Source organism: Terrapene carolina, unplaced genomic scaffold (genome assembly GCF_002925995.2).
Source record: "Terrapene carolina triunguis isolate 2854851 unplaced genomic scaffold, T_m_triunguis-2.0 Scaffold88, whole genome shotgun sequence".
Classification (NCBI taxonomy): Eukaryota; Metazoa; Chordata; order Testudines; family Emydidae; genus Terrapene; species Terrapene triunguis.
In genome coordinates, this window is record NW_020664439.1 from 17,550,931 (window position 1) to 17,565,464 (window position 14,534).

Consider the following 14,534-nt stretch of genomic DNA (forward strand, 5'->3'; position numbering starts at 1 on the left):
GGGCTACAACCCACTTCTTCGGATGAAGTGGGTTGTAGCCCACGAAAGCTTATGCTCTAATACATTTGTTAGTCTCTAAGGTGCCACAAGTACTCCTGTTCTTTTTTTTAGTAGTATATAAGACACTGTAAAATTTTCTTCTATAGTGTTCCAGTTAACTGCAAGTGTTATTAATTAATGCCCTAAGACACACTATTAAAGTAAGTAATAAGAAGCTCTACTGAACATAATCAACATCGAGGTAATGGGAGATGCACCCATGTATATAAAGGGCAGAGGGAGAGGCCCAAAGTCCTGCCTCAGCAGTTTTGTGTAAAACCTGGGACAGATTCCCTAGGGAAAGTCTCCTCTTCAATTTTGCCAAAGCCCCAGACAGAAATCTGAAAGCATTCTTCTTCCTAAGGATTCTACTACATCTTCCAAATTTTAATTTATAACAAAAAAGTGCAAAGGACACTATATTTTAAAGACTTAGAAATTCATACTTTAAAACAGACATAACACAATATGACATTCATAATTGTTGTTAGTTATAAAAATTATTAAAATATTTTTGAAAGAAGAATCTATGGAACATTAAGATTATTAGCAAATGAACTAAGGAGAAGGAAATAGAGATATGTTTGTATTTTATTGTTTTTTTAGTTGTCTTTGCCTTAGATACATGAACAGCTGTGTCCTACACAGAAAAAATCATTAATAATGTGTGGATTTAAAACATTGCAAAACTCTGTACTCAACAGAAATCAGTAACATTGAAATCTTCTTTAAAAGTTAGTGCACATAGATCAACACTGCATATCTCCAAAAACTGGAATGATTTGTATTTTATTGGGACTGCCAAAAGCCTCTGCTGAGTGAGTGGTCTGCACATACTTTTACATCCTTCAAAATCTGCAGATCACTAGAACTGAATATGCTCCATGTGAGTGATGGCAAATCTCCAAACACGGCTGTAGTTTGAACAAAAGCAGAGTGATTTGGCCAAAACCACAATTTATGTTACTACCATAGGAGACAGTAATTTACAATGCAAGTTATGCATATACACAGGTATGTAGCCAGCAGAAATCTATCTAAATACCATTTTTGGCAAGTCCATCACCTGATCATTGTCATAAAATCATAGAACTGGAAGGGAATTTGAGAGGTCTTCTAGTCCAGTCCTCTGCACTCAAGGCATGACTAAGGATTATTCAGACCATCCCGGACAGGTGTTTGTCTAACCTGCTCTTAAAAATCTCCAGTGATGGAGATTCCACAACCTCCCTGGGAAATTTATTTCAGTGCTTAGCCGCCCTAACAGTTAGGAAGTTTTTTATAATGTACAACCTAAACTTCCCTTGCTGCAGTTTAAACACATTGCTTCTTGTCCTATCCTCAGAGGTTAAAGAGAACAATTTTTCTCCCTCCTCCCTGTAACAATCTTTTATGTAGTTGAAAACGGCTATGTCCCCTCTCAGTCTACTCTTCTCCAGACTAAACAAACCCAATTTTCTCAATCTTCCCTCATCAGAGATGTTTTCTAGACCTTTAATCATTTTTGTTGCTCTTCTCTGGACTTTATCCAATTTGTCCACATCTTTCCTAAAATGTGGTACCCAGAACTGGACAAAATACTACAGCTGAGGCCTAATCAGCCCGGGATAGGGCAGAAGAATTACGTCTCATGTCTTGCTTACAACACTCCTGCTAATACATCCCAGAATGATGTTCGCTTTTTTGCACCAGTGTTACACTGTCAACTCACATGGTTAGCTTGTGATCCACAATTACCTCCAGATCCCTTTCCGCAGCACTCCTTCCTCGGCAGTCATTTCCCAGTTTGTATGTGTGCAGCTGATTGTTCCTTCCTAAGTGGAGTACTTTGCATTTATCCTTATTGACTTTCACCCTATTTACATCAGACCATTTCTCCAGTTTGTCCAGATCATTTTGAATTTTAATCCTATCTTCCAAAGCACTTGCAACTCCTCCCAGCTTGGTGTCGTCCACAAACTTTATAAGTGTACTCTCTATGCCATTATCTAAATCATTGATGAAGATACTGAACAGAACCAGAACCAATCCCTGCAGGATCCCACTCAATATGCCCTTCCCAGCTTGACTGTGAACCATCGATAACTACTCTCTGAGTACAGTTTTCTAACCAGTTATGCATCCACCTTATAGTAGCTCCAACTAGGTTGTATTTCCCTAGTTTGTTAATGAGAAGGTCATGTGGGACATTATCAAAAGCCTTACTAAAGTCAAGATATACCACATCTACTATCCCTCCTATCCACAAATCTTTTTACCCTGTCAGAGAAAGGTATTAGGTTGGTTTGACACAATTTGTTCTTGACAAATCCATGCTGACTGTTACTTATCACCTTATTTTCTACTATGTGTCTGCAGATTGCTTATTTGCTCCATTATCCTTCGGGTACTGAAGGTAAGCTGATGGTCTGTAATTCCCCAGGTTGTCCTTATTCCTCTTTTTATAGATTGTAGAGCCCTGCGCAGATACAAAATTTATATCCACGGATGTGGATATCCACAGATATAAAGCAGATATCCGCAGTGCTGCAGGGATCTACCAGGAACTGCAGCGGTGAAAGCAGCAGCATGTCAGGCTGCCGCTCATTGGCAGGAGCCAGCACCCAGCCCAGGCAGCCCCTCTGGCATGGCTGTACTGCCCCCCGCCCTGCCTAGTGGGGTGGGCACCAGGCTCACCAACAGCTGCCCATGGTCGCCCTAGTGTGTGCAAGTTGCTTGCACGCTCCCGGGCAGGAGTTTGCTGGACTCTGGCTCCTGCGAGTGGCAGCCCGACATGCTGCTGCTTTCACCACTGTGGTTCCTAGTAGAGCCCTGCAGCTCCACGGATATCTGCTTTATATCCACAGATATAGATGTTGTATCCACACAGGGCTCTATAGATTGGCATTATATTTGCCCTTTTCCAGTCCTCTGGAATCTCACCTGTCTTCCATGACTTTTCTAAGCAAAAGGCTCAGATATCTCCTCAGTCGGCTCCTTGAGTATTCTAGGATGTATTTCATCAGGCCCTGGTGACTTCAAAACATCTAACTTGTCTAAGTAATTTTTAACTTTTTCTTTCCCCATTTTAGCCTCTGATTCTACCTAATTTTCACTGGCATTCATAAAATTAGATGTCCAATTGTTACCAAACTTTTTGGTGAAAACAAACAAAAATGTCATTTAGCACTTCTGCCATTTCCACATTTTCTTTATTGTTCTCCCCTCCCGCCCTACCCTCGAGTGCTAAGCCTACCCTGTCCTTGGTCTCCCTCTTGCTTCTAATGTATTTGTAGAATGTTTTCTTGTTACCCTTTATGTTTCTAGCTAGTTTAACCTCCTTTTATGCCTTGTCCTTTCTAATTCTGTCCCTATATACTTGTGTTAACATTCATCCTTTGTCATTTGACCTAGTTTCCACTTTCTGTAGGATTTTTTTTTTCGAGTTTCAGATCGTTGAAGATCTCCTGGTTAAGCCAGGGTGGTCTCTTGTCATACTTCCTATTTTTCCTATGCAGTGGGATAATTTGCTCTCATTCCTTAATAATGTCTCCTTGAAAAACTGCCAACTCTCTTGAACTGTTTTTTCTCTTAGACTTGCTTCCCAAAGGCTCTTACCTACCAACTCCCTGAGTTTTCTAACATCTGCCATCTAGAAATCCATTGTCTTTATTGTGCTATTTTCCCTCCTACCATTTCTCAGAACCACAAACTCTGGTATTTCATGATCACTTTCACCCCAGCTGCCTTCCACTTTCAAATTCTCAACCAGTTCTTCCCTATTTGTCAAAATCAGATCTCCCCTAGCAGCTTTCTCCACCTTCTGAAATAAAAAATGGAAAATCCCAAAAGGTAAGTCACTAGTGACATTCACAATAAGTTTTTCTCAATTCCCTATGGCACTGGTGGAGAACACATCAGCGCTTGACTCATTTCTGTTAAAAAAAAAATCCTAAAGATGACAACCATCAATTGCTCAAAACTTCTGTTTGGTTATCAGTACTCAGATAACATGAGCCATGCAGTCACATTGTGCAAGCTGTAGGATGAGGACTTATCTCTTCACACAACACGAATCTGTTACAAGCTTCATCCGTCATAGTTATTTTAACTCTTTCAAGCAGCAAGTGATTTTTATGCTTAAATAACAAACATTCTGCATATCTTAAAGGGCTTGTGATCACGTTTGTTTCTGAGTGTTGAGATCAGGCTTAATCATCAAATCAGGACTGCTGCTATCAGGATAATAAGGCCAGAAAACAGTCATTCAACTGGTCTACAATTTTTGAGAAGTCGTCTGCTTCAGAGATAAAATGTGCTATTTATTATGTATTTTGATGTGCCGAATTCAAATATGACAATTAAAACAACTGATTGGCTACTGTTTCTAAGATATTTAAGTTTTTACATTTTATGTCTATGTATATTGTGTAGATAGTAGAGTTTTAATCATAAATTGTAAACCTAGGTCTTTTCATGTGTTTATGGTTGCTTTACATGATAATATTTCACCTGTCCTGTTTATGTAACACTTTAAAAATCAGCAAAGGGTTATATAAATAAAATTTATTATGAAACAAAAGGCAAAAAACTTATGTACATAGTTTAGTCCTATTCAGTGTCTACTCGGCGCTTCTTGGCTTGTCTCTTGTATTCATTAAATGGAGCATCTCTTGTCACTGTCCAGCAATAGTCTGCAAGCATTGATGGGCTCCATTTGCCCTGATAGCGTTTCTCCATTGTTGCAATGTCCTGGTGAAATCGCTCGCCGCTCACTGCTCCGCAGTTTGGTGGGAAAAAAATCTAGATGAGAGTGCAAAAAATGTATCTTTAGTGACATGTTGCAACTAAGGCTTTTGTATGCCTTGAGGAAACCCTAACATCACCTGCCAGGAGATTCCACTGCTGTAGTCTGGAGCCCAACAGCTCTGCCTTACTCTTGGGTAGTTCCAAATCTCTGACAAGGTCATTCAGTTCACCTTGTGTTATGAGGTGTGGTTCAGAGGAGGAGGATGGGAGAAAATGTGGGTCTTGTGACATTGATGGTTCAGGACCAGAAGTTTCATCCTCTTCCTCGTCTGACTCAAGTGAGAATGATTCTGTGCATCAGGAACCGGCAGTCCTTCTCCGTGGGGTACTGGGCGTATAGCTGATGGAATGTTTGGATAATGCACAGTCCACTTTTTCTTCTTTGACACACCTTTCCCAACTGGAGGCACCATGCAGAAGTAACAATTGCTGGTATGATCTGTTGGCTCTCTCCAAATCATTGGCACTGCAAAAGGCATAGATTTCCTTTTCCTGTTCAACCACCGGCGAAGATTTGTTGCACAAGTGTTGCAGCATATGTGTGGGGCCCACCTCTTGTCCTGATCTCCAATTTTGCAGCCAAAATAAAGGTGATAGGCTTTCTTAACCATAGTGGTTATACTGCGCTTTTGTGATGCAAAAGTCACTTCACCACAAACATAGCAGAAGTTATCTGCACTGTTCACACAAGTACGAGGCATCTCTGCTCACTTTGGCTAAACAGAAATGTGTCCCTTTGCAAAATCAAACACTGACAAATAAGAGAGCACGACACTGTATGATTTCTAGAGCTGATATAGGGCAATTTGTTCAGCAGAGTGATGTAAGCTTCGTTATGATTGCATCATCCACGACTTCTAGGAATAACATGATGCAATTCATATCATGTATGACGCAATACCAGCTTCAGATTGCATCATTCATTGTTTTGCCTAAAAAGCAAGTACTGTCCAAACCCAGTCATAGATTTATTCATAGATCCAGTCAAAGATGTATTTTAGTCATTTCTGGTTTAAACTGAGATCCCTTCCCTTTATAACTCACTTATCCTCCGTCATTCCCAAGTCAAGGGTCGTATATACTGACCCAATAGCATATCTTGAAAACTAGAGCCAATCAACAATTTTAAGCATCATTTTCGTTCTCAGTGACCCAGAATTAGTAAAGTTTGACTACATTTATTTCAGAAGCATTTTGGCTGTAGAGCAGTGAAAATTCATACCTTCTTTACTGACTGACTGAAGTGTGGCCCTAGACTTAAAAAAAGAAAAAAAAATCTAACTACATATTTTTTTAACATGCTCAGGAAAAAGCTTTAAGTTTTATGGAGCACACGTCAGGAGAGATTCACTGGGCTTCACGCACAGAGTGCGAAGAGCCCACTTTTCAAAATGAGTCAAGAGGCAAAATGTGGTGCATTGCATGATTGTTACCTCTTCACAGAATTTTCCTGCCTCCAATTCTATCTGCTTATTCTCTACTTCAATTCTGATTGGTTTGTTTATTTTAAAATATGAGATCAGTGAATCCAGCAGATTTAAAAGAAGCATTAATGCTGTATTTCCAGTACTTGCACTCGTGCAACTGAAAATGCAGTTAAAGGAATGCATGCTTCCTAGAGGCAGTAGTGTGGTAGTAGGGGTGTATGGGGTTGTCAGGGAGGGGTAGTACCTCTGATGGGGGAGCAGTCGTACTCCTAGGAGTAGCTCATCCACTTTGGTCCCCACTTGACACCCAGCTCTCACCTGTGGCTCCAAGTAGCTGTCAGCATGCGACAGCGGCCACACCCCAGAGACCGTCTCGACTGGCGGGCTAAACCAGGTGAGGGTAGCCGATGAGTATGAGACTCTCGGTGAGTTAGGGCCTGTCTACCCATTGCATGCGAAGGCTGGATCCGGCTGACTGAGGCAACCTGGTTCAACCTGGTTCAATGGTCAGGAAGGCGGTGACAGCAAGCGTTGTGGAATGCTTAAGAGCACGACAAGACACGTAGGCATCCTGGTCATCCACTGCGCCCTGCCCTATCTCCAGCCGTCACGACTTCTGTCCTGCCACTGGATACAGATAGGAACTGGGAAGAGAGAGTGAGGCGGACGTCGCGCAACCCTCCCTCACTTTAATCCAATTCACGCGCAAGTCTCGACATCATATATATCATATCATATTACACCATATCAAGTCCTGTGGCGATGGGCGAGCGACAAAGCAGCAGGTGTGGATACACTGGGAGCTGTAGCCGCAGACCTGCACATAGGTGGCTCAGGCATAATGATTGTTCCTCACTGACCGAAGCAGCAGTGGAGCTCGGCATCTTCTTGAGCGACTGAGCAGCCCTATTCAGGATTGCACTGCTCACCTCCGTAGAACGAGGAGGGGGCTAGAAAAGGTGCCCTAAACATTGCCTGCTTCACCTTACCCTGGCCAGCACACATGCGGCTGGTGGGGATCCCACAAAAGCAGTCGAACAAAAACAAAAACAAAACTTAGAGTGACACCGATCACTATTGGCACATGGAATGCGTGCACGTTACTGGACAACATCACGGCAGACAGACTGGAGAGAAGAACAGCACTTGTCGCCAGAGAGCTCGCACGCTACAACATTGACATTGCAGCCCTTAGCGAAACTCGCCTTGCTAATGAAGGACAGCTGTCTGAATCAGGCGGTGGCTATACATTCTTCTGGAGTGGCCGCAGCAGTGATGAGCATCGCGAATCTGGAGTTGGCTTCACCATCAAGAATCATCTTGTTCGGAAACTTGCCAGTTCCCCCAAGGATATGAATGACCGGCTCATGACAATGCAGCTTCCGCTTCAAAAAGGAAAACAAGCTACTTTGATCAGCGCATATGCTCCTACAATGACCAACCCAGAGGATGTGAAGGATAAATTCTACGAAGAACTAGATACTCTGCTATCATCAGTGCACCACACAGACAAGCTGATTCTGCTTGGCGACTGTAACGCAAGAGTCGGATGCGATGCCGCAGCCTGGGAAGGAGTCATCGGGAAAAATGGAGTGGGAAAGTGTAACAGCAATGGCCTGTTACTGCTGAAAACTTGTGCAGCACATGATCTTCTGATCAGCAATACGGTCTTCCGCCTTCCTACCCATAACAGGACTTCGTGGATGCATCCCCGTTCCAAGCCCTGGCATTTGATCGATTATGTCATCATCAGGAGAAGGGACAGACAAGATGTCAGGGTTACAAAAGCTATGTGTGGTGCTGACTGTTGGACGGATCACAGGCTCATAGTATCCAAAATGAAGCTCTGTATCATGCCAAAGAGATGACCACAAGGCTGTAAGGCTCTCAAAAGGATCAACGTGTCGAAGCTGAAGAATAGCCGCATCACTGAAAATCTAGCGGAAGACCTGGAGAATGAGCTTGCTGATCTTCGTATTGAGGATGACGCTGAGAAAGACTGGGAGCGATTCCGCAACACTGTCCATACAGCTGCATCGAAGGTATTGGGGCCCTCCACATGCAGGCGGCAAGACTGGTTTGACGAAAATGATGCAGAAATCCAGGCCTTACTTGCTGAGAAGCACCGCCTGCATCGTGCATATCAAAACGATCCATCCTCAGCGGCAAAGAAGACCGCCTTTATCAACACTCGCAGAACAGTACAGAACCGACTGCACAAAATGCGGGACTTGTGGCTGAGCGCCAAAGCAGATGAAATACAGGCATATGCAGACAGAAACGACTATAAGCACTTTTATGAAGCCCTCAACACACTCTATGGTTCACAGTCTTCTGGGAGCTTTTCCCTCCTGAACTCTGATGGTACTGTGCTCCTTACAGAGAGGACGTGGATTCTCCAGAGATGGGCTGAACACTTTGAAGCAATTCTCAATCGCCTCTCAGTCATCAATGATGAGGCCATTGACAAGATGCCCCAGGTTGCAGTCAATGACTCCATGGATGCTTCACCAGAAGAGGACGAAGTGAAGAAAGCTATCAACCAGCTGTCAAATGGCAAAGCCCCCGGGTCAGATGCCATACCAGCAGAGGTATACAAAGTTGGTGGACCAGTGCTGCTACGGAAACTCACTGAGCTGTTTCAGTCCTTCTGGAAGCAGGGAACCATTCCACAAGAATTTAGAGACGCGTCCATCTTGCACCTCTATAAGAGGAAGGGCAATCGCCAGGTATGCGACAATCACCGTGGAATCTCGCTGCTTTCTACAGCGGGGAAAGTTCTTGCACGGGTTCTGTTGAACCGATTGATCACTCACTTGGAGAAGGGCTTACTGCCAGAATCACAGTGTGGCTTCCGCAAGGGACGTGGGACTATTGACATGATCTTCGCTGTGCGTCAGCTACAGGAGAAATGTCAAGAGCAGAATCGTGAACTCTGCACAACTTTTGTGGACCTCACAAAAGCATTTGACTCTGTCAGTTGCCAGGGCCTGTGGAGGATCATGTCGAAATTTGGCTGTCCAGACAGATTTATACGAATGGTACATCAATTTCATCACGGTATGATGGCTCATGTCCTGGATGACGGTGAAACATCTGAGGCCTTCCCAGTCACCAAAGGCATCAAGCAAGGGTGTGTTTTAGCACCCACTTTGTTCAGCATGATATTCTCTGCCACTCTGACTGATGCCTTTCAACACTGCACTGAAGGAGTAGGCCTGAAGTATAGAACTGACGGGAAACTATTCAATCTGAGGTGACTGCGTGCCATCACCAAGGTGAAGGAAACTGTACTTTGCGACTTTCTCTTTGCCGATGATTGTGCTCTGAATGCTAGTACAGAGGCAGAAATGCAAGCCAGTATGGACAAGTTTTCAACTGCATGCAACAACTTCGGTCTCACCATTAACATCAAGAAGACTGAGGTCATGCACCAGCCAGCTCCCCACGCTTCGTACTCAGAACCGTCCATCACTGTAAATGGACAGAGACTTCAGACAGTGGACCACTTCACGTACCTGGGCAGTACCCTTTCCCGAGCAGTGTCAATCGATGATGAAGTAAACTGCAGAATTGCTAAAGCCAGCTCTGCATTTGGCCGATTGCGCTCCAACGTTTGGGAACGTCGAGGGATCAGCCTACCAACGAAGCTGAAGGTCTACCGAGCAGTGGTGCTTCCAACTCTGCTGTACGCCTGCGAGACGTGGACTGTCTATCGGAGTCATGCATGAAGGCTCAATCACTTCCACATTTCCTGTCTGTGAAAGCTTCTAAAAATCATATGGCACGACAAAGTGCCCGATACTGATGTCCTTACTAGAGCCAGTCTGCCATCAGTTCACACATTGCTGATGAGAGCCCAGACCAGGTGGGCCGGACATGTCGTGAGAATGTCAGACGAACGCATTCCTAAACAGCTCTTCTACAGAGAACTCACTCAGGGAAAGCGCTCCCATGGAGGACAAAAGAAGCGGTTCAAGGACACGCTGAAGACCTCTTTGAAGTCCTTCGAGATCAACACCGCCACATGGGAAACCTTCGCACTGAATCGTCCAGCATGGCGCAGCCTCATTCACACAGGCAGGAATACCTTTGAGGCGAGGCGTATTGCTGAGGCTGAAAAAAAGCGTGAGCTGCGCAAGTCCAGAACTGCTCATACATCATCGACAGTGCCATTACATGTCTGCCCGATATGTGACAGGACGTTCCACGCCCGAATCGGACTGATCAGTCATCTTCGGACACACAGAGCCTGGTCATCGAAAGAATGAGTTGTTGAGGTCTTCATCGATAACGATGGACAAACATCATCAGTGTGGTAGGTACGAGAAACTAGGTAGTGCCTCTAGAAAGTCTGCATCAGTGAGCTTTATTCTCTTTTCTTTCTTTGTTTCATTTTCCCTTTTATTTATTTAGAACATCTATCAAATTAAATAAACTATGTTAATATAAAATTGCAAGTTCAATATGAACTTGGTCATGTTACACATCATGGACTATGTCCATTTCCTGTTTTCCTTACAAATGACCAAATCCTGGGTTATATCTGAGGAGGAATTGTTTGCATTGCAGTCACCCAATCTTGGGGCCAAGTGCAAAGTGTTGCTGGTTAGAGCAACCTGAAGAAAATCTGAACATTTCCATGTACAATATGTCCAGGAAATATATAACCAGGAATCTCCACTAGGTCTCTAGAAATGAAAACATAACATATTTCAGGAAACATACACCTAGTGTAAATGTAATCCCATATAGAGATTCATAGAGTTTAAGGCCAGAATAGACCAGCAGATCATCTAGTCTGACTTCCTGTATATAACAGGCCATTAAATTTACAGTTTCCTCTGTACTGACTTATGGTTGACTAAAGCATAGCTTGTGTTGAGACACGGGTATCTCTGTAATAGTTGAAAATTGACCACTGTTTAGCAGAACTGCAGATCTGAGACTCCCTCCCAAACCCAGAGCTGAGTGCACAGATAGAAATAAAACAATCTAGTATATAGCTTGCTGCCCAGATTGCACACAGAATATTTTGAGATCATGCTTTTCAAAAGGGCAGATTCAAGAATGACGGTCCTGACTCTTGTCATTTAGGCTGATGTAAATCTGTTGACTTCAGTAGTGTTACACCAGTTATACATCAGCGTAAGAGGGGAGAATCAGAGCTGACATATATAAATGATATTCATATTCATTCCTGAAACTCACATGGCCTTCCAACCATTCTTGAAGTGTTTACAAGTGTTTCCTTTCATGTCAATAGCCTATTCAGAAAGCTATACATTAGCTATTTTCTTTGCCTTTTTCTTGGTAGCCAGGTGATCATTTAAGCAACCAGTCTTTGATACGGAAGAAGATTTGTACAATAGCTATTTGTTGTCCTTGAAACTGCAGATTCTTTTTATGTCGTTGTTCAAATCTCCCTAGTAGCTTTTAAATTACCTTCTAACCCAATAAGATGTTTACATAAACCAGGAGCTAAAAATATTTAATGCGTTTTGTGCACTGTGGCTGTTTAGTCTCTGACTCTATACATAAACACCTATGACACACTGCTGCAAAAGGCTATTTTATTTAGCAAATATAATTCAATTGTTTTCAAAATCTTTTCTGCAGCAGCATCTCATATATTTAATCTATCTAGTCATTTCTAAGGGGCCTGTTACTGGGGTACCTAGATCCCATCCAAGAGGATTAATTAACAGAACACTTAGAATATGTAAAGCACTGTACACACATGGTTAGTATTATTCATACTCTCAATAAATATTTAATTTAAAATTTGATTTTCAGGCAATAGGTTAATAATTACAGCTACAAATTATTATAAATAATTCAACAGAATTATTTTTGGCCCAAATTACCACCATCCTGTGCCATATAATTGGCTTCCAAATCTTTCCCTCAGGTCTTGTCTACATCACCCGCTGGATTGATGGGTGGCAATCGATCTAGTAGGGGTCGATTTATCGCGTCTAGTCTAGACACGATAAATCGACCGCCGAGCACTCTCCTGTTGACTCCTGTACTCCACCAGAGCAAGAGGCACAGGCGGAGTCGACGGGAGAGCGTCAGCTGTCAACTTACCACAGTAAATAGATCTAAGTACATCGACTTCTACTACGTTATTCACGAAGTTGAGTAACTTAGATCGATCCCCCCTCCCCCACTGTAGACCAGACCTCATTCTAGTTCAAAAGTCCCCTCTAATTATTGAAAACTTTCTAGGGATTTGCTTCAGTCTACTATTTTGATCACATTTCCCTCCTGTTTCCCTACCCATTAGTTCCACTCCAATTTTGGTTTCATATATTACTTGGCCTGTACTCACCAGTTAGAGCTGTCTCATTTCGTACTGCCCCACATATCTGGAAATCTCCAGATGACTGTAATCCAAACCACTCAGACATTTCTCTTTCAATCTTGCCTTAAAACCTCCTTTCCCCTCTCCCTAGCCTCTTGAGCTAACACTACAATTCTAAACATTTTTGATTGCATATCAAACAGTAATGATATCACAAAATACAATATTGGCTTAGCCTTTTAACAGATTCATAGATTTTGACACCAGAAGGGACTATTAAGATCCTCTAGTCCAGGGGTCGGCAACCTTTCAGAAGTGGTGTGCCGAGTCTTCATTTATTCACTCTAATTTAAGGTTTCGCGTGCCAGTAATACATTTTAACGTTTTTAGGTCTCTTTCTATAAGTCTATAATACATAACTAAACTATTGTTGTATGTAAAGTAAATAAGGTTTTAAAAATGTTTAAGAAGCTTCGTTAAAAATTAAAATGCAGAGCCCCCCAGATCGGTGGCCAGGACCTGGGCAGTGTGAGTGCCACTGAAAATCAGCTCATGTGCAGCCTTCGGCACGTGTGCCATAGGTTGCCTACCCCTGCTCTAGTCTGAGCTCCTGCATAACACAGGTCTAAGAACCTCACCCAATAATTTTTGCATCAAACCCATAATTTCTATTTGAGCTATATGATAACATCTATTGAACTGTCTACAAATAAACTAGAAAGACAAAGTGGTTGAGGTAATATTTTTTATTGGACCAGCTTCTGGTTGGTGAGAGACATAAGAAGTTGGTCCAATAGAAGATATTACCTCACTCACTTCACCTCTCTAATATTCTGGGACTCACACAGCTACAACACTGCATAGAAATAAACTACCTTCTAAAGTATTTAAGTAACTGTTATCATTCTCTATACTTAATGAGAAATTAAGGTGAATGTAATGGCAACAGAAGCACAGATGCTGTGGATAAAGGCTATGGTTAATACCACACTATACTTTTCATTCCATGCTTAAATACAGATTATCTGTAAACTAAAACGCATCCAAACATCTGATGAAATGGTACCATGTCGTTAGCTTCTCTGAAGCTAAATAGTATAAAATTAGTGTTTTAATTAATGTTTTCATTAGTGATACTGTTTCTTTAATGTTAACCTCTAAGGATACTGGGAAAGCACAAGTCTTTTGAAGACTGTTTCATTTAAATATAAAATGTACATAGCCTTCTTTTTTATCTTCTTCGGTGAATTTAGTGCTTTTGAAAAATGCCCAATTTGACAAGCATGGAAAGTGAAATTTTCTGTTTATACACAGAACAAGTACACAGATGCAGTGGACTATATGGATACTTATCAATGTCTCTCATTCCAGACCTGAAGAAGCTACATCTCAGGGCAAAGGGACTGTCCTCCCTGCTGTGACTGCCAAACAGCAAAGGTGCCAATTTGCCCTCGACAGTAGTTTAGTAGTGATTAAGGGTAACATTTTCAAAAGCACCTGAAGTGAATTTGGGGTCTAAATCTCATTTAAAAAGTGATTTAGGCATTCAGGAATCTAAACCCCATTGACCTTTAATAAGAGTTATGCCCCAGTGCCGAAGTCACTTTTGAAAGTGTTTTTGTGATGTGGACTCTACGCCATGAATTACCAACTTATTTTTACACAGGCCATCAAACATCTATCATACATCACAATGCTTTCACTTCCAACCTGAGCTTTACTTGAAAAGTCAAGGTATAGAGGAAAGGCTTTGCATTCTAATATCAATCCCCCCAGCAAACTGCTTTGCCAGAGGTTAGACCTGTTCAAGACTCAAGGACTCACCTTTACAGGTAAATGTATTTGTCATTTCTAAATTACAAGGCGTTTCAAACGTTGCTGACTAAACTAGTACTGCTTTGTGGACTATGGAGGTTTGGGAAGGCTGCTTTCCCTGGTGTACTTTGCCACTCATCTTACATATGAAGCCAATA

At 42.3% G+C, this 14,534-nt stretch overlaps 1 protein-coding gene across 1 annotated transcript in view; it reads right to left on the bottom strand.

The window, feature by feature from the left end:
- The window catches only part of DNER (delta/notch like EGF repeat containing), a 133,762-nt gene that overhangs the window by 79,282 nt on the left and 39,946 nt on the right, over positions 1-14,534 (bottom strand). The window lies entirely within an intron of this gene.